General features: G+C 40.3%; 1 long non-coding RNA gene across 1 annotated transcript; it reads right to left on the bottom strand.

Annotated features, from left to right (window-relative positions):
• Positions 1-717: 717 nt before the first annotated feature.
• On the bottom strand, positions 718-12,677 carry LOC125637248 (uncharacterized). The gene is made up of 3 exons (XR_007356875.2): positions 12,612-12,677; positions 3,234-3,402; positions 718-780 (listed from the first exon to the last, which is right to left on the bottom strand). It is a non-coding gene; the product is annotated as an uncharacterized LOC125637248 (long non-coding RNA).
• Between the last annotated feature and the right edge of the window lie 6,194 nt (positions 12,678-18,871).

The following is an 18,871-nucleotide window of genomic DNA, read 5'->3' as shown; positions in this document are numbered from 1 at the left end:
CCATTATATAAATCTAGGTGTCCCCCACACCTTGAACACTGTATCCAGTTCCTGTCACTCCATCTCAAAAACTACACAGTGGAACCAGAAAATGTTCAGAGAAGGGCAACAAAGCTGGTCAAGAGTAAAGAAGGGCTTCATATAAGGAGAGACTTAGAATATTAGAGCTGTTGAGCTTGGAAAGGAAATGGCTAAGACGGGGGATATGATAGATGTCAATACAATCATGAATGATGTGGAAAAGTGAATATGAAATGGAACAGAAAGTGTTATTAACTCTTTTGCATACAAAATTCAAGGGTCACCCAATGAAATTAATAGGTAGCAGGTTTAATAGAAACAAGAGGAAGAACTTTTTCACACAATGCACAACTAACCTATGAAACTCATTGCCATGCAGTTCTGTGATGTCCAAAAGTATAACTCGATTCAAAACAAGAATTGGATAAGTTCATGAAGGACAGGTCTATCAGTGGCTATAAGCCAAGATGGTCAGTAACACAATCCCATGCTCGGGGCAATGCTAGACCTCTGGCTACCAGAAGGCGGGAGTGGAAGGCAGGGGTGGATCACTTCATAATTTTCCTTCTTTGTACACTCCCCCATAAGCTCTGGTATGGACCACTGCCAGAGACCAGATACTAGGCGAGATGGATCATGGTCTGACCTGGTATGACAACTCTTATGTTCTTATGTTAAGTACCTGCAGAAAGAAGGTGCTTGCTGTTCTGTGAACTCCTGCTTTTCCATAAGAGGAAGTACCTAGGGCAATCTGGAAGTCTAACCATACAAACAAAACCAAATATTAATATGATATGATATTAGACCACATTCTTGATCACTCATAGCACATACTTACAATTTTGTTTTTATTATATAGACATATAGAATAAGTCATATATGCTATAGGATATTTTTAAAAACCTAGGGCAGTGGTGTTCAACCTGCTGTCCATGGACCCCGGGGGTCTGGAGACTATGCCTAAGATTTACGAAGAAGTCTACACCTCCATTCAAAAATTTTTAGGAGTCCACAGATGACAAAAGTTTGAAAACTCTGACCTAGGCAAATGCAGAAATTTAGCCTTATAAAGGAGAACAAGTTTAGTGATAATTAAAGATTTGTATCCCCAACTTTGATGTTCTCATTTTAATTATACTGTGTCACTCAGGTTAAAAACTTAATGGAAACTAGAATCTCTGAGCATACAAGTCTACTTGCCAAATATCTGTTTACAGGAAATACTCTGTTTCTTAGTCCCAGGATTTTGTAGTTCTCTGGCTAATTGTCTCCTCAAGATTTCATGCACTATTGACAAAGGTAATCACAGAAAACTGTACAATATAGAAGGCAGGCTAGGAGAGGGTCTATACTACCATAGAACATGGATCTATGCAGAATAGATGGTAAAGTCATGCAACTAAACAGATTTTAGGAGCATCAATGTGTTTGATATAGAATAGCTTCCATAAAAGAGTAGTAATAATAGCAGTAATACTGCAGTGATCTTTTTAATAACTGTACACAGAGAGGGTTTCTGTGTGGAAAGAATGCTTGGGCTGAAGTATGATTCAGGAAATATTGCAAACATACCCCAGCCTCAGGAAAGTTTCCAGCATTTTATACTTTGTGAAACAAATATTTAAAATATTAATTTTATTTTCATATCCTTCGATAATTTTCAATTCAGTGGACAGGCTCTCTATTAAGAATGGATACTTACAAAGTGGCTAATTAAGAGTGGGAAAAATGTGATGCCAACCTAAATGGATGTATGAAAAATGAACGAGTCCACTGTAAAGCCTTTTAGGCTCTGCGTTGATACTGAATTGTAATTCCTACTACATATGGCTAATGCCAGCCCTATTTCAGCTGCCACCCATTACAGGGTATGACAGTGTAAAACTCTTTAAATCATCTTATATAGAATAAAAAAACCTAAGCAACTTACTGAAGGAATTTTCTATACACCCATAATATACATTGAAGAGACCTCCAGAGTACCTATATATTTAGAAAGGATACATTAGAAAAACAAACTATCCTATTTCATGGATTGCTCTTCATTGTAAGTGCCTTCCTATTTAAAGCAGAGATACCACAATCTGTTCAGGAGGAGCATATCCCTTCATTGGTCCTGTAGCCTCCAGTAACATGGCAATCATATTTAGCAGGATGGTAAGGCACGTGTCGCAACTGGCATTTCTTCATTTACATGTCTTTGGAACAAGATCTGAAAACTTACTGCTACTTTAGTGGTTACAATTCCCAACTTGACAAGGCTGCTGAAAATAAACTCTCTGTTTATGGGGAGTAGCAGCTAATTTGCTAGCCTTTTAACAATAATTTTTCAAGGTCTTGCAGAGAAGCTCAGAGGTGCAGACCCCTTTCTTCTTAGGGAAGCCAAGCATCTCCAAGCCCAGTGCCCTGTGCTGGGAAGTTACTGCTTTTGAGATAATATAGAGAGGAAAATATTAAAAAGTCAACTAAGATAAGCTAACTTTGTACGTTGAATAGAATTTTTGCCCGGGAGCTGAATTAAACACATGAGATGCATTACTAATTTTCTCCTACTTGCATGAATAGCCTTGTTTAAAATGGGAGGAAAGTGTTTTGCCATTGTATTGTGCTTCCTTAATCTTCGCTGTTTAATTCCTATGATTTTTTTTCAACAATACTGTTCTTCAGTTTGAAGAAACATGGTTGGCAGATTCAAATCTCACTTATGCTGGTGTAAAATCAGTATATCACCAGTGGCCTGTCCATACCTCACATGGAGCCAGGCACTCACAGGTTTAACTGACTTCAAAGGTAACCAGGCAGAGGGCCAGCTCCACCAAAGAGACTTGCTATGCCCACTGGCTTCTAAAAAGAGGCTGCCCAGCTCAGCTCATTAGGGCGGGTCAGTTTACAGGAAGAGGAAGTAAGTTGTCTGCCTAAGTTGTGAGAGTAAATACATTGAAGATTGAGAGAGGCTCACAATCTATGGTGATTGGGGCCATATAAGTACCCTAAATAGATAGAATTTATCTAATGCATGCACTCCCAGACCTTTGCAATCACAAAGTGTCAGAGGTCAGCTCATGGCCCTAACCCCCATTGATTTATGTCTTTTACTTGTCCCCCACTGACTGGAAAAAATGTTCCCTTCCTTCTGAATTCTAACTGCCCTTCCTGCTGCCTGGCTGGGAGAGGGGACTGGAAGTGTCTCTTCCCCTCAATCCTCTGCTCACCTCCAAAACAATCAGAAGGTGATGGAGTCCAAACACTGAAGGAGCATGTGTCTTCATCTCCCTTCATGCCAGGCAGGGGTCTTCCAATAAATCAAGGGGCACCAGCTCCAAGTGCTCGCTCCGTGTGTTAGGCGAAGAGGGAGTTAGTGGGTTGGTTTTGGTTGCAGGTCTGTGAGTGAAGGGATATAAAAAGAGCATTTTAATCTAAAAATGGCCAAGGTTTCTTCAGTCCATTTGAAAGCACATTTGTCAGTTTTGCTCAGCTTGAATTATGACCTTGTGTTTTAGAAACTATTTGTGGAATAAGGGAAATGAAGAGGAGGTGAAGATGGAATTTCCCTTTTTAATGAGTCATAAAATTATCTAATTATAGAAACTGCTATTTGGGGATTGGTACGCCACCGTTCTAAAAACAAAAAAAAATTATTATACCAATCCACTATGACTGTCAACTTTAAGATGTCCAGGAGACTAAACTTAATTAAATTTCAACTTAAGGGAGATGTTTTGTGTCACTAAATATTTCCTCTTTCTCATACTTGCAAGCTGATGGGAAGGCTGGGCAGAAGCTAAACACGACAATAGGTCTGCTCAGCAAGAGAGAGTCTCAAACACAAAGCAATATAAGCAAAGAGACACTAACAAAAATGGCCCCAGCCAAAGGCTCGCCAGCAGCCCTGTTTATAGCCCTGCATCTGTGCAGATAGGGTGACCAGATAGCAAGTGTGAAAAATTGGGACACTTTTTGGGGGGAAGAGGGGAAGTGTATAGTTGTGTATATAACACAAAGCCCCTAATATTGGGATGGTCTCGATAATATCAGGACATCTAGTCACCATAGGTGCAGACAAAGGGACAGGGAAGCTGGAGTTAACCCGTTGTGTACTGGGGACTAGGTAGTGCCCTGAAGTGTACACATCACATTTTATTTTGACATAACATAAATTGTATTGATGTTTGGGCTGATGCCAGATAAGTCAAGATGTTTATTTTCAAATAATTGTTTATATGGTAAGTATGGCTTCTTGATAGCTGATTACTACTGTAGCAATATTGCTATCCCAACCATTGAAAAATAATGAGTCTGTCCCAAAAAGATAATGCAATCACCTTCAAAATCGAGACGTAAAAAGAATATATTTGGGGTTCTTTTTATTTGCCTTCTGGTTTTTGAGCTTTTAGGGATCAAGATTTCAAGCTCTGCTCCACAACCGTGAGGGCTAGAAACTTCCTTCATATAAAAATATCATTAGATTCTCACATTATGAGTCCAAAAGTGGGATCATTAAGAAAAACACCAAGTATCACAAGACTTTCAATAAAAGTGGCAGCACTTCAGTAGTGACTCCAAAGCAAGGAGTTAAAAACTCAGGTTTCTGTTCACTCTATGGCACTCTATGACCCTGAGCAAGTCTTACCTTGGACTAGTGCAAGTGACAACAGAGGCTGCAGTACAACCCAGAAAATCAATACCCTCTGATATTTGACTTCAGAAAGGCTGAGTGGGAAGGTTTTACCTTTGAATTAGATGAATCCATTTGTAATATTACTCTGAGCCAGGAGCACTCTGGAGAATTTATCTCCCTGGTGTGGAAGATTGACCAAAAGCACATCTCAGGCAACACTGGATACTATATGTACTTTGGCTTTCAGAACAGACAAGTCAACAGTATAAGAGATATTCTGAACTGTTTGAACCGGATCCCTTTGGTGACAAAAACTACTGGGCCTGGGGAAAATCTTTGAGACAGATAGGAAAGGAAGGGCTGGAGGGAGCCAAGGTGGAAGGAACTGATTGAAACAATAAAGCCAAGCCATAATAGCTAAAAAAGAATGGGTCAGCATTCACAAGCTGATCCCTGATGGACAACTACCAAAGTAGATCAGCACAGTCTCTCCCAACCAAGTTCCACACCAACTTATCCTAAATAGTAAACCAGTTCACAAATCAAAGAGCAGAACAACACAAGTCAAGCAGGAACTTTGCTCATGTCTCAGAGACAGCAAAGTCCACAGTGAGCAGCTCACTGTTGAGGAGCTGACAATAGCCATGAAAATCCTGAAAATGTGGGAAGGCAGTGGGACTCAATGGTATGTCTAATGAACTATTACTGCACTTTGGGATGAGAGCACAGAAGTGGCTGCTTGATTTCTTTAACTATTGCATGGAGACAATGCAGATTCCCAGGTTGTGAAGACAGGCCAAAGTGGTTGCAGTATTCAAATCACATAAAGACCCAAACTCTGCCAAGAGGTACCACCAAATATTCTTACACTACTCAACCTACAAGTTACATGAGCAGATTATAATGCATAGAATAGCAGCAGTAAAGGAAGGGCAGCTGATGACCTGGCTTTCCACCCAGGATGTTTATACTGTGGCCAAGTTGCAAATCTAACTCAATACATCGAAGATGGCTTTGAAACCAGCAAAATTACAAGTTTGTTGATCTGTCAGCAACTTATGACACTTGTGAACCATCATGTACTTATCCAGAAACTAGCAATAATTTTGGGAAATATCTAGATGGTCTAGGTCATCTCCCTGCTTGAAAATCATTTCTTTGTTGAGATAGGTGGTCAGAAAAGTGAATGGAAAGAATTGCCCAAAAGTTCCATGCTATCACCTTTGGTGTTTAATGTCTACATCAGACCAACCAGAATTCCCCAAGAGGCTAAGATATGTTTATGCACATAATCTTTGCATTGCCTCCTAATCAGAAAGATTTGAAGACACTGACTGCATTTTAACTGGCTCCCTGCATGTACTTGAAAACTACTATTGCACAGGGTTCCTGGTGTCTATCCTAGCAAAATACAAATGTGCACTTTCTACCTGAAACATCATCAGGCGAAGCAAAAACTCCAGATATTATGGGATAGTACAGTCCTTGAGTACTATGGTGTATCTTGGGGTCACATTAGACTGTATACTAACATTCAAAGAGTACATCAAGAAGCTGATAAAGAAAATGAACCCTAGGAATTGTGTACTCCAGAAACTGGCCAACACAGAATGGGGAGCTGACTCCAAAACACTCCTGGCAATCAGTCTCTTACCCTGTTTTACTCAGCTGCATAGTACTGTGCTCCAGAATGGTCATACTTGAGTCATGCACACAAAATTGATACTGAGCTCAATCAATCCTGTAGGATAATTACAGGGACTTTGAAACCAGCTGCCACACTGTTGCCACACTGCCTCTTGGGGATTGCACAACCATCCGTCAAGTGGAATGGCTTCAGTAAAAAGAGACAAAAACAGGTCCATGATCCAAGACATCTACTGTATAGACACATTCCATTACTCAACAGGCTGAATCCAGAAGGATCTCTGACTCTGAAAATCCCTTACCCCAACCTACTACTGTTTACTTCATAACATCTCCTTCCAGGCACTAGCCTCAAATGAAAACATGGGTATACTCCAAATGGTGGCAAAGACTGGTGACAATATGACCAATTGAAAGCTGAGGAGTGACCCTAAATGTGAATACGGAGAGCCTAGGAAAACAATCGAACACTGCCTAATGCAGTGCCCTTGTCAGTATCCCATACTCCCAAGGAACTATTTGAGATAAGTGACAACACCAGCTCTTGACTATGGTGTTGGAGTGATCAGCTATGATGATCTCTGTGCCTCAGTTTCTCCAGTGGTAAGATGGCGATGACAATGTTTTGCCCAACTTTGAACAGTGTTTTGAGATCCTCTAATGAGAAGAAGTTTATAAATACACAGTATTTGAGTGCCAGCAGTGTGTTTGGCACATCCATGACAAATAAGAATGGCTATACTGGCTCAGACCAAAGGTCCATCTAGCCCAGTATCCTGTCTTCCAACAGTGGCCAATGCCAGGTGTCCCAGAGGGAATTAACAGAACAGGTAATCATCAAATGAACCATCCCCTGTCACCCATTCCCAGCTTCTGGCAAACAGAGGCTAGGGACACCATCTCAGCCCATCCTGGCCAATAGCCACTGATGGACCTATTCTCCATGAACTTATCTAGTTCTTTTTTGAACCCTTGTAGAGTCAAGGGGACATGCACTCTTTTTCAATGGGTTTACAATCTAATTCAGAAGAAAGACAAACCAGTTCAGATACACGAAGCATATGGTAAACTGGTGCATGTGGGATGTAGTGTAGGAATCTCACAGTTATCATTTTTGAAATGCCCCATGGAAGAATTCTGTTTTAAGGAGGGATATAAAGGCTGACTGGTACACTAGATGGGCGATACAACAAATACTTTGTGATACTGAAGAAACTCTCTCTATATATTTTAGATGCCATGTTTGTGATAGATGAAATCAGGATGAAGGCATTTTCTTCTGATCTTCTGTTGAATTTTAGTGTAAAACCCTGAGGTAAAACAGCATTGTTCTGAAAGACTAAAACAGAAAAGCCCTGACATAATCCTTTCGTTCACTAATGTCACAGTAAAAAAAAAATCAATAACATCCCTGTAAGCAGTTTTTAATCAATGCTTCAGTCTGACTCTTTTTGGTACGTCAGTAAAACTTCCTGTGACAAATATAAATGTTGCTAATAAGATTTTATTATGCACATTTCAGAGTTGTTCTTTTAAATGAATTACACAGAATTTGAATTTGACCTTTAAAGACCATTTATTAATATAGGGACACACTAGTCCCCTCCTTACCGATTCCTCCTTTCCGTATGTGTGTGTGTGGGACTGGTCAGCTATCTTTCTTCAAAATCATGTGGAAGATGGTGGGAAGGGAATAATGACTCCTAAATTCCCCTCTGATGAACACTTCAGAGAACTGGGAGATAAGGGAATCCATCAGACTCCAGTGGCTCTTGTGGAGGAAGAAAATAACCCAAGCCCTCTGGTGGGGGAAAAAAGAACCTCCCATAAGCCTTCATCTCTTGTCCCAGCTGAAAAAGGCTAGAAGTCTATCTCATACCCACTCCCGAGAGAGAACCACAGAGAGAACCACTTATAACCATCTTGGCTTTTAGTCTTCTCATCCTATATCTGCACTGGCGGGACCAGTGATCTGCTTCTCTATTCTAGATTGCAGGTGTGAGGGAAAAATTAGGCCCTCGGTTACCCAGGATATCTTGTCAGGGGATGAATGCGTGCCCATTCACCTGCACCTCTGATTCTGAAGCACCAGTTGGACCAGTAAATATATACAATGACTAGTTCTGTTACATTCCCCCACCTTTTAATTGCTTCTCATGTCTGGCCCTGTGGGGAATCCTACAGACTTCGGTTCACCCTGAGGCATCACAGGCTCTAGAGACATAAAACAATGAGAAGAGATGACAGCAGCAGCAGCAAGATGTATTGCCTGTGTTTCCAGCATAGTTGTTGGGAAGGTAAGGGATGTATCAATGTAGGTAAGAGTCTATAGCTTCCCTTCCCCAACCCTAGAAAGTACCCTAACAAACTCAACCCTGGATTTCAAAGATCTAGGATTCGGGGTGGAGTGGGGAGCCCATTTGGTTATCCCCTGCCAACATCAGTAAAGGTACATGGAGCAGAGGAGAGATTTGAAGACTTTCTCTGAAAAGACTTTCATACAAGATTGCCAGAATTTCTATTTCCTGCCCCAGTAGGAAAATATTACAAGAACAGTCCTTTTGTAATAATTTGCCACTTCATCATCATCAAGTTCGCATTACACCTCTGGCCTTTAGGGCAGAGATGAAGCTCCTCCACTCCTGTCTGTTTATGGCAAGTCTTTCAATGGTTCCCTAGCTGTGCTCCAGGTTTTTCTCCTGCTCGGCTTCCACAGCTCTTCACCATGTTGTTTTTGGGTGGCCTCATTTTCTCTTGCCTTCAGGTGTCCATCTCATTGCTACTCTGGTGATGGAATCAGTTTCCATATGAAGCACATGGCCAATCCATCTCCAACTCCTCCTGGCAATGACAGTACTCATATCCTCTTTGCTGCACTGTGTCAATAGATCTTGGTTAAGATTGTTCTGGGCCAAAAGATATGGAGGAGTTTTGTGAGGCAAGTTGTATGGACTGAAGATAGTTTGGACATGTCATACTTTCTCATTCCCCAGCATTCTAAACTATAAATCAATATTGAAAGTATGCAGCCCTGATAAATCTTGAGTTTGGTTTTGGTTTTGTTTGTTGATGATTTCCAGACTGTATTTAAGCTCCTGAAGGTGTTCCTGGCTTTACTGATTTTGTTCCAGATGACCTGGCTTGTTCCACCATCCTGGCTGATGGTGCTGCCCAAGTATGTGAATGTTTCTACACTGGTGAGAACATAATCATCTATCCATACTGGTCATTGTGAGGCAATATTTAAGGTCATGATAGCTGTCTTATTGTGGTTGATTTTCAATCCAATTTGCTGGCTGCATGCGTTGAGTCAAGTTGTTTTTTCTTGTATATGGCATTGGGTATGTGATAGGAGAGCAAGATCTTCAAGGGTGAGAAGGGAGTCCAGGGATGAGAAGAATGTCCATTTAATGCCTCTTGGCATGTCTTCTGTTGTACACTGCATTATCCAGTCAATGGCAATGTTGAAGAGGATTGCAGATATCAGACACCCCTGACGTACTCCTGTTTTGACTTCAGAACCGAGCACACTGTGATCAACACTGCATTGAAGAACCTAGTCTGGGTTCAAACATGAAGCTCTTGTTTAAACACAGCCCAGCTTTAAAAATAGTTCATCTCATGCTCAGTTCTATAAATGGGCAAATGTTAGTGGGGTTTTCAATACTTCACCATATCCCTGCTAGCAGTTTTCTCGCCAGTGTTACTTATAAATCCTGGAAATTGTAAACATCTGAACAGCACCATGAAATCAGACAGCAGCTAACCTATCTGGTCAATGGAATAGCACTGCTAAGCTAAAAACCACTCTGGTTGCTTACTTCTGTAAAACTAAATGACAAAATTCCACTCTTTTTGTAAGCAGGGGCAATTCCCATTAATTTCAATGAGATTTGCATTCATTTACATCAGGATTGTATTTGGTCTAGAATTATACATCATCTGGGTAGGATTAGCTGTTAATGAACTGACACTCAAGTTGATTACCGCTGCTGGGTTTATTCCTTCCATATGTTTTTGTGGATTTTTCTCCCTCAACAATAGGATAAACATGAATTACTGAACAATTTGTACCTAAAATTTCCACCTGTATTGCTGCAAATAGAATACCATAGCAGTGCAACAGAATAAAACTTGTCAAAATATTTAATTCAGTCTCACAGGCTTAACTTCATTAAATACAACACAGATGAGAGTACTGAAAATATCCTCAGCCCTATATTTGTGTATTTTTCATACAGGCACTAATAATTTGCCATAAGAAAACAAATCTTGCAAAATGAAAAAACATGCTCTATAAATCCAGAGTAAATCCACTGATTTCCTTGAAATTATTCTGGATTTACACCAGTGCAACAGAGCAAAATTTGCCCCATGTGTGAGTTATTTTCCCAAACAAGTCTATCTCTTAATTCAAAAACTATTAAAAAATAATAAACAAACAAGTAAAGAATGTCAGTTTGGACAAACCTATCAGGGTCCGAGCCTTCCTTAATATCCACTGTTAACCTTGACTTTCCCTGCTCCTAAGGCCACATTTCAGACTGTGTTAGTGTGACAACTTCCAGGATGAGTTTTCCAGAACTTGAGCAACTTCCCCCTTTACCAGCACTTTGATTCTTCTTCTCAAGATTTCAGTCTGTCTGCCTTGAGACTCCAGACAGAATTTGCAGAATGACACTGCTACCTCCTTCTCAGCTTTGTCAATAGTCAGTGGACATTTTTTTTGGGGGGGGGGGGGGTAGATGTTTTCTGTCACTTCTGTCACATTGCTGATTCCTAGGCAAGAGACAGCCCAAATTCCATTCCTGTTCATGTCAGTGAAGGCCAGATTAGGATTTTCCTCTCAAACTTCTAACACCTAATATTCCTTGATTTCCACATCACCTCTTCTGGAAAATTTCCTTTTTTCTTCATTTCCACTTTCTCCCGTCTTCTTTTTTCCTCTGGTCAGCTACTACCTAAACACTCATGTTGTCTCCTTCTCTCTATATATTATTATCTACTTACATTGCAGTAGAGCTTGCTCACTAGTCAGCTTCTGTACTATCAGAATGCATTATCTACAAGGGACATCCATCAAAGACGTCAATACAAAGTTATGAGTAGATTTTTTTAAACTCTCAAAGATAGATAGCAATACAGTTATTTACTGGGAAAGTCAGGAATTGAACCAAAATCTTTGCCAAATGATCTCCAAATTACATTGCAGAGCTCAGCTAGTCCAAGGCCTCAAAATATCTGACACAAATGTTACCTACAATTTGCAACAGTGATCTCTAGCTTTTCTCCCTCAGTGCTTCAATCTATCATGGAAGACTCACCAATAGAATAACTTTTTGAAGAATATATGTATTTATTTATACTATATTTCACATTTTCATATGGATTAAAAATGAGGCCAACACACCATTAAACTAATCTCTTTAAATGCCTACTTCCTTGTTTAACTACTTTATGTGGGCGGTTTACACTTTGCAGATAGCAAATTGCTGTCAGGCTTTATCACTCTTCAAACATTTCTCGACACAAGCTTTGTCACTGTGTGACTTGAAATTCCAAATTCCAGGGTCACACAGTTTATCCCACTTCAGCAAAGGATCTAGACTTTTCATCAGGTTTATAATTAACTGACCCCTGTGCACTGTAAATCATAAAACATATCATAAACACGTAACAACATGGCAACAAGCATTGGTTCTACTGAAATAGCCAAATTACTTTTCAACAGATTCTGTTGTATCTATTAATTTATATATCTCCATTCAGTAAACAGTGGGACTTGTTTTATTGCACTTTACTGTAGCTACACATTTCAACACAATTCTGATTCGATTGCTAGGAAGAAGAAATTCTTAATTTCTTAATTCTTAATTCTCCTTAATCATTTCTGCAATGAGAAAACACTGTCTGCTTGAGAAAAGAATTCCAAGGAAATTCCACACAGTGAACTTCATGGAATCTCCAGGATACTAAATCTCAATACATTTCTCAGCTGGCGAGTACAACTTGACCGCAACTATATTTATTTAAAGCTTTTAAATCGAGGGTGATGAACTCCAGAACTCTAAAACATCATTTTAGATCATGCTCATCATTGTGATATCCATGTTCCTGAGCCAAATTCTGCCATAACCCTGTCTGATATGGTAAATGCACTCTTTGTTTAGATTTTCAAACAGGTTGCTAGCTGTACAGAACTTTATTTATTTTTATATCAGTTCCTTGTGGTCAGGAACACTTCGTTCATTTGCTTTTCCTTTGATTCATTCCACAGCTATGTAAATGCTAGGCTTTCACTCTTCTTATCAATAAGTCTACTTACCCTGTCAACTTGAGTGCTGTGTGTGTATTCTAGTGTTAGCAGCTCAGAGTGTGTGCCTTGTTTATTGTCTTAAGGCAAGAAATAAAAACCGTGGGCAAACACGGACTGTTTTCTGGTTCATTGCAAGTATTGCTTGTTCATCTTATAGAAGGATTCTTTGAAAAGTAAGGTAGCTGCATTTTAGAGTTCCATTTAGTATGTACAGTGGTTAAAGCTAAATAACGTCATATATAATTGGAGAATTCATAGCATTGAGTGCAGTGGCCATTGTTGGTCACCTCATTTGAAGATATATAGGCAGAATGTCAGCTGGTGTAAATCAGCGTAGTTCCACTGGCACATAGGCAAGATGAACAAAATACAGAGTTAGGCAACCAAGCTAATGATTAGGAAGGAGGGACTTTACCTATAAAGCTAACAAAATAAGGATTACATAGGGCTAGACTGTGAACTACTTTATTACCTCAACAAACAATTATTCACAAAATTAGTCCTACTGACTCAATGAATATCAGGGTTGGAAGGGACCTCAGGAGGTCATCTAGTCCAACCCCCTGCTCAAAAGCAGGACCAATCCCCAATTTTTGCCCCATATCCCTAAATGGCCCCCTCAAGAATTGAACTCACAACCCTGGGTTTAGCAGGCCAATGCTCAAACCACTGAGCTATCCCTCGCCCCGAAGTAAGGGATACTTTACTTACTCGCTCCTGAGTAAGTAAAGCCTGGTCTACACTAAAAAGTTAGGACAACCCCGCAACATTGCTCAGAGGTGTGAAAAATTCACCCTCCTGAGTCACGTAGTTAAGCTGGCCTAACTCTGGTGTAGACAGTGCTAAATCAGCAGAATAGTTCCATTGATGTAACTACCACCTCTTGGGGAGGTGGATTAACTACAGCGATGGGAGAACCCCTCCCATCCTTATAGTGAGTGACTACACTGAAGTGCTACAGCTCTGCCTCTGCAGTGCTTCTAGTGAAGACATAGCCCTAACCTGCACATCCCTCAGCCCATGCGGCTTCCCGCAGCCCCCATTGGCCTGGAACAGCGAACTGCAGCCAGTGGGAGCTGAAATAGGCCAAACCTGTGGAAGCTGCAGGTAAACAAACCGTCCCGGCCCACCAGCGGATTTCCCTGACAGGCCGCGTGCCAAAGGTTGCCGATCCCTGATCTATAATATGATTCTGTACACAAGTTTTAGTTACAATTAAATAAGTGTTCCATTACATGGATGTGTAAAACCTCTCAAACCAGTGCTAATAAACTATGCTCAGACTGTGAATAAAGGTGTAATAATATCTGGGTTAGATCCCCAGGTACTGCAGAAGAATTCTTAGTGCACCTAGGTAAGGAGGAGGACATAGAATATCACTCGACATAGGTGTTTTCTGGTACCTTTCAACCCTCTGTTCCAGAAGGCACAATTTACAGCAGCTTCAAAATATATTAACATCTATCCCTTTGACATAGGATGAGGATTGGCCAGAGAAAGAGCAAGGAGAAGAGGAAAACCCTCTCTTCTTTTTGCTGAGTAATCTGCAAGAGGCAGACTCCCTGTAATATCTTGAGGGTCCTTCATGATTTCATCAAGCAGGAAAAGCAATTATACTGGCAACTGATTTCCAGTCTGCCAGCGGTTTTCATTATCTTATCCTTATCTACATAGTCACACAGATTTTTTTTTTTCATTGTTTTAAAGGATTTTTGGGCTCAGGTAAAGGTTGGCTAGATTAGACTGGCTACTCTAAATAAGAGCTGCAATGTCCTGTTTTTTTGTAAGTACTTCTGCTAATATTGAATATTCCTTAGACCACTGTTTCTCATCCCCTGTGGTCTGGCAATCCCAGAGAAACTGAAGAAAGGAAAGTTCCTCTTTTGCTTAATTATTCTCACAGGGCATCAGCAAAAGCAGAACCATCAGAACTGGCCTCAGTGCTCTTGGATGAGCTTGAGAAACAGTGTTTTTCCCCATTTACCTCAAAAAACCCTAATTCTGTCTACCATGAGCATACCAAAATGCACAGGCCCAGGACAATGTGACAGAAGCCTCACACAATCAGCCACAATCCAAGTGGAAAATAGGTCTGCCCTGGATTAAGATCTGGCTAGAAATATAAATTTTCCAAAGGAACAGTTTTTTTTATTGGAAAATGAAGATTCAAAGAAATCAAAACAGACTGTGGGAACATGTCAGTTCCATTGAAACTTTCAACAGAAACCTGGCAGGCAGGAAGCTGCTTGGCTCCCTGGTCTCCTGGGTTCCCAGGTTTACCCAGCTCCCCCACTGTGTGGCTGGCAGGTTCAGTGGGATCCCAGGTTCACAGGGCTAACCACCTCCTTAGCAGTTGGGGCTCCCTGATCTCCCGTTTCTGAAATGATATTTTATATTTACATACAAATGAAGGCATGAATTGTTTTGTATTAAAAAGTTACAGTGAAGACCTTTTTCCATTGTAAAAATCAAAATCTCCTCTAATTTAAACCAGGTTTATGCTGATGTAATTCCATTGACTACAGTAGGGTTAGTCAGGGTTTTCACTGACCATCTGGTGTAAATGAAGGGAGAATCTAAACTGTTTTCTGCTTGTTTGGAATAAAGTTTTATGAATACTACACATATAAAGAGTACCTTTAAGAAGCATTAAGATCTATTTAAAAAAATCACTACTTTTAATGGTCTTCATGTGAAAGAGCATGGTGGCCTCACTTGTGGTTGAGAAGAAATAGGACTCAGTTACACTGAAAGCAAAGGGAATTCTTTATTGAGTGTACTGGTCACAGACAGATGGTGTAGTTCTCCCTACCCCTTTAGCTAACAAACTGACACACATTGTGCTTCCTCTTTTCACCACACATTCTAGTACATCTCTACCTCCTGGCTTGGACTAAATAGTAAAATTACTGCCCAAAATCTAATCTTCCTTTTTGAAACAAGCTAAGTGAGAAGCTGACAAAAACAATTTCCAGTGCCGGCTTCCAGGACCCTCCTCAGTCAGGTACTAAAATGTTTTGGTATAGTGCAGTGTTTCTTAATTGGTGGGTGGCAGCTCTCAGTCACAAGGCACTGAAAATTTTATTACAATCGAAAGCGAAGAAAATTTCACTCCACAGCTCTCCTCCCACCATCACCCTTTGAGGTCAAATATTCTCTGTCAACCTCTCAGCACAAATACATATTGAGTCTTATCACAGATACATATTTTTGTTCTTACTTTTATAGTAAATGTTAGGGGGGCCGCACAAATTTTTTACTTCAAAGGAGTCTCCAACCTGCAAAGATTGAGAAATATGGGTCTAGTGGATGTCTCAGAGTACACACTCACCACAGGTGGTGCTCTGGCTTCTCTGGGGAATAGCTCTCTTCCTTGTTCAAACTTCCTCGTGCAGTTTTTCAACCCACTGTCCTTCCTCTCATGCTGTGGCCTCTCTCTCACTCCAGGAGCTGTAGCTTCCTCTGTGTGACTGAGCCCTCCAGCCAGGTCACTAAGGCTATGTCTATACAGAGATAAAAAGCCTGTGGCTGGCCCATATCAGCTGACTTGGGCTCAATCTCTGTGAGTAGAAACATATCGTTGTGTAAATGCTCATGCTTAGGCTGGAGCCAGAGCTCTGGGAGCCCACGAGCATGGAGGGTCCAAGAGCTTAGGCTCCAGCCCCAAGCCTGAGCATCTGCACAGCAATTTTTAGCCCCACAGTCCAAACCCCGTAAGCCCAACTCATCTGACCCTAGCCAGCCACGGCCATGCAGTGGGTCTTTTATCTCTGTGTAGGTGTGCCCTGCACATTCTGGATGCTGGATCCTTTGCCATTTCCACATATGGGCAGAACCTGTACTGCTGATGGAACAATCTATGGAAAGCCCAATAAGGAGAAACTCTGTGTTCTGCTTTCTGCCCTGCCTGTGGGTTTTCCTAGCCCCTGCCTATAGGAAAAGTTGATCTGGCCTACTACATTTCAGGGAACTACCCTTTCAGTGCACAGTTAAACTTGCATTTCTGACATATTCCCTTTTTATTGCAAAAAGATGTGGATGGATACCACTCTGACCTGAAAACATCCCAGTCTTGCTTTGGGGGCTGGGGGTGGGATATTTGAGAAGAGAAAAGGACAGTGAAATATCCCATACACAGTCAGTGGACCAAATTCCTCCCTGGATTGTTTTCAGGCAGCTAACAAGAGGGATGAATTTGGCCCTCTTTCCCTTCATCCCCTGAAAACCTTGGTTTAATATAATGTGGATGGTAATAAGAACTACTAGCTGCAACAAAACAAACAAAAAAGCCAAAGTGAATTCTTGAAATTAGATAAAATTTTATGTAAATAGGTAATTAATTTTCAGAAACTGAGAAAGAAACTTCTTTCAAAATTGCTCACCACATTTTCTTGGGTAGCAGGATTAACTAAATTAGATTAATTAAATGCATAAAAGTTGTTTATGATATTCTGGTACAACACATACCATACCAGAGAGATAGGGAGCCTCCTATTGATAGGTCTACAGAAACATAGGCAGCAGTTATCACAGAAGACAAAACAAACGCTCAGTAGAACAACACTTCTGGTTTTACAATGCTTTATTAATGGGGACAGCAAAACTTCCTTCAGTGAAGGCTGTTCTTTGGGAAGCCACAAAAATTCCTGTTGGCATTTCTGGAGTGCTAAGTCTTATTTAAAGCATAAAACACTGTACCAGAAGAAGGATGGAAGAATACAAATGTGTAAGATAGGATTTGCTAATGTTATGGCTCAGTTGTTAGTGCTGAAGTATATTAATGCCCAGTCTTATTATTGTAACTGGTATTGATTCATAATAGTGTCTTTGAGCTGTTTTCTGTAATGATCATATCCTTGATGTTTATATCTACAACCACTCTTCTATATTATTAAATACTATAAATCTTGTCAGAAAGTAGGTTTTGGGTGGGTTTTCAAACATGCCTTCATGATTTAGGAACACAAGTCCCATTGACTTTCAATGAGATTTGTGCTTCTAAATCACTTAGTTTGGGATTTTCAAAAGCATCTATATTAATTCCTTTATACAGAATAAGGGTCATATTGTGATGTAAAGCTACTAGGTATGTTGTAAAATGAATGAGGAGGAGCTTCATCCTGTGGCCAGAGTCTTTGCAGGAATTCTGATTGATTTAGCCACAATATCTCTAGGAATGCATGCAGGAGTGGGAGAGTTAAGCCGCAGTTTGAAAGGCACTGAATGTCAACCTCTCCTTTCAGTTACACACACCACATACTTAATCTACCCCTTTTGCTATGTCGTAAAAGTGTGATGCACAGGAGAACTGGTAATAGATTGATCATTATTCCCTTGTTTCAATCACATTACATGGGCCAGGGTTAGAGAAAGTGATACCTCTATCATATGACAGGAGTCAGGTTATGACATATGACAGGATTCAGCCAGTGGTTACTGTTATACAAGGAGGTCTCCAAAAACTCCCTGTTGAAAGTCACAACATCCTATCACATACCTGCTTTACATGTCTCAAAGCATTTCAAATCAGCCCTTTCCTTAATATTTTCAGACATCATAATGCATGATGTCTACCTCCAAGACCTTAACATATTAATTAAAGTCTGGCAAGGAAACATCATGAGTTACATCATAAAATCAGTGCAAAAAGCTTGTCTCTTGTAAGATTTTCCATTTTGGATGTCAATTCCTAGGAATGAAAAGTGAGATATTTTAGTTTAGATTGGATTTGGAAATGAGTAACACACCTCATAATGAGATACAAATGTGAGATATGATGCCCTGCAATGTGCATTTTCCTCTATAAACTGTTACAGGTTTTCCACTCTGTAGTACTCCAACAATAAATACTTCTGTGAAAGGAACAACTGGAAAAAAAGTGGTAGTACCTCCCCCTAAATAATGTCCACAACCCATGTTCTGCCTAGTCATGATGCTCAAATGAGATGTCTTTCACATTAGAGTGTGCAGATCTGCATAATATGATCATTTCTCTACTCTCTTTTATGCTTTGTTCAGAAGTAAAATAGTTAATATTGAAATTTAAATTGTCACAAGGCTTTGGATTGAACATCACACTGAAATAAACAGAGACAATTTACTCGTCTCATAACTGTTATTTCACACTGTTTGTAGATGGACATTGAGTCAGTTTACATTTAGCTCATGTTGGAAGATCTTCACAATCATGTGGACTACAGATGATTCCCCTCCCACCCCACACACAGTGAGATCTCATGCATAACATGGCAGATGCTACAGAAAAACAT

This window comes from Caretta caretta, chromosome 5 (genome assembly GCF_965140235.1).
Source record: "Caretta caretta isolate rCarCar2 chromosome 5, rCarCar1.hap1, whole genome shotgun sequence".
NCBI lineage: Eukaryota > Metazoa > Chordata > Testudines > Cheloniidae > Caretta > Caretta caretta.
This window is presented reverse-complemented; position numbering and strand designations above follow the sequence as displayed.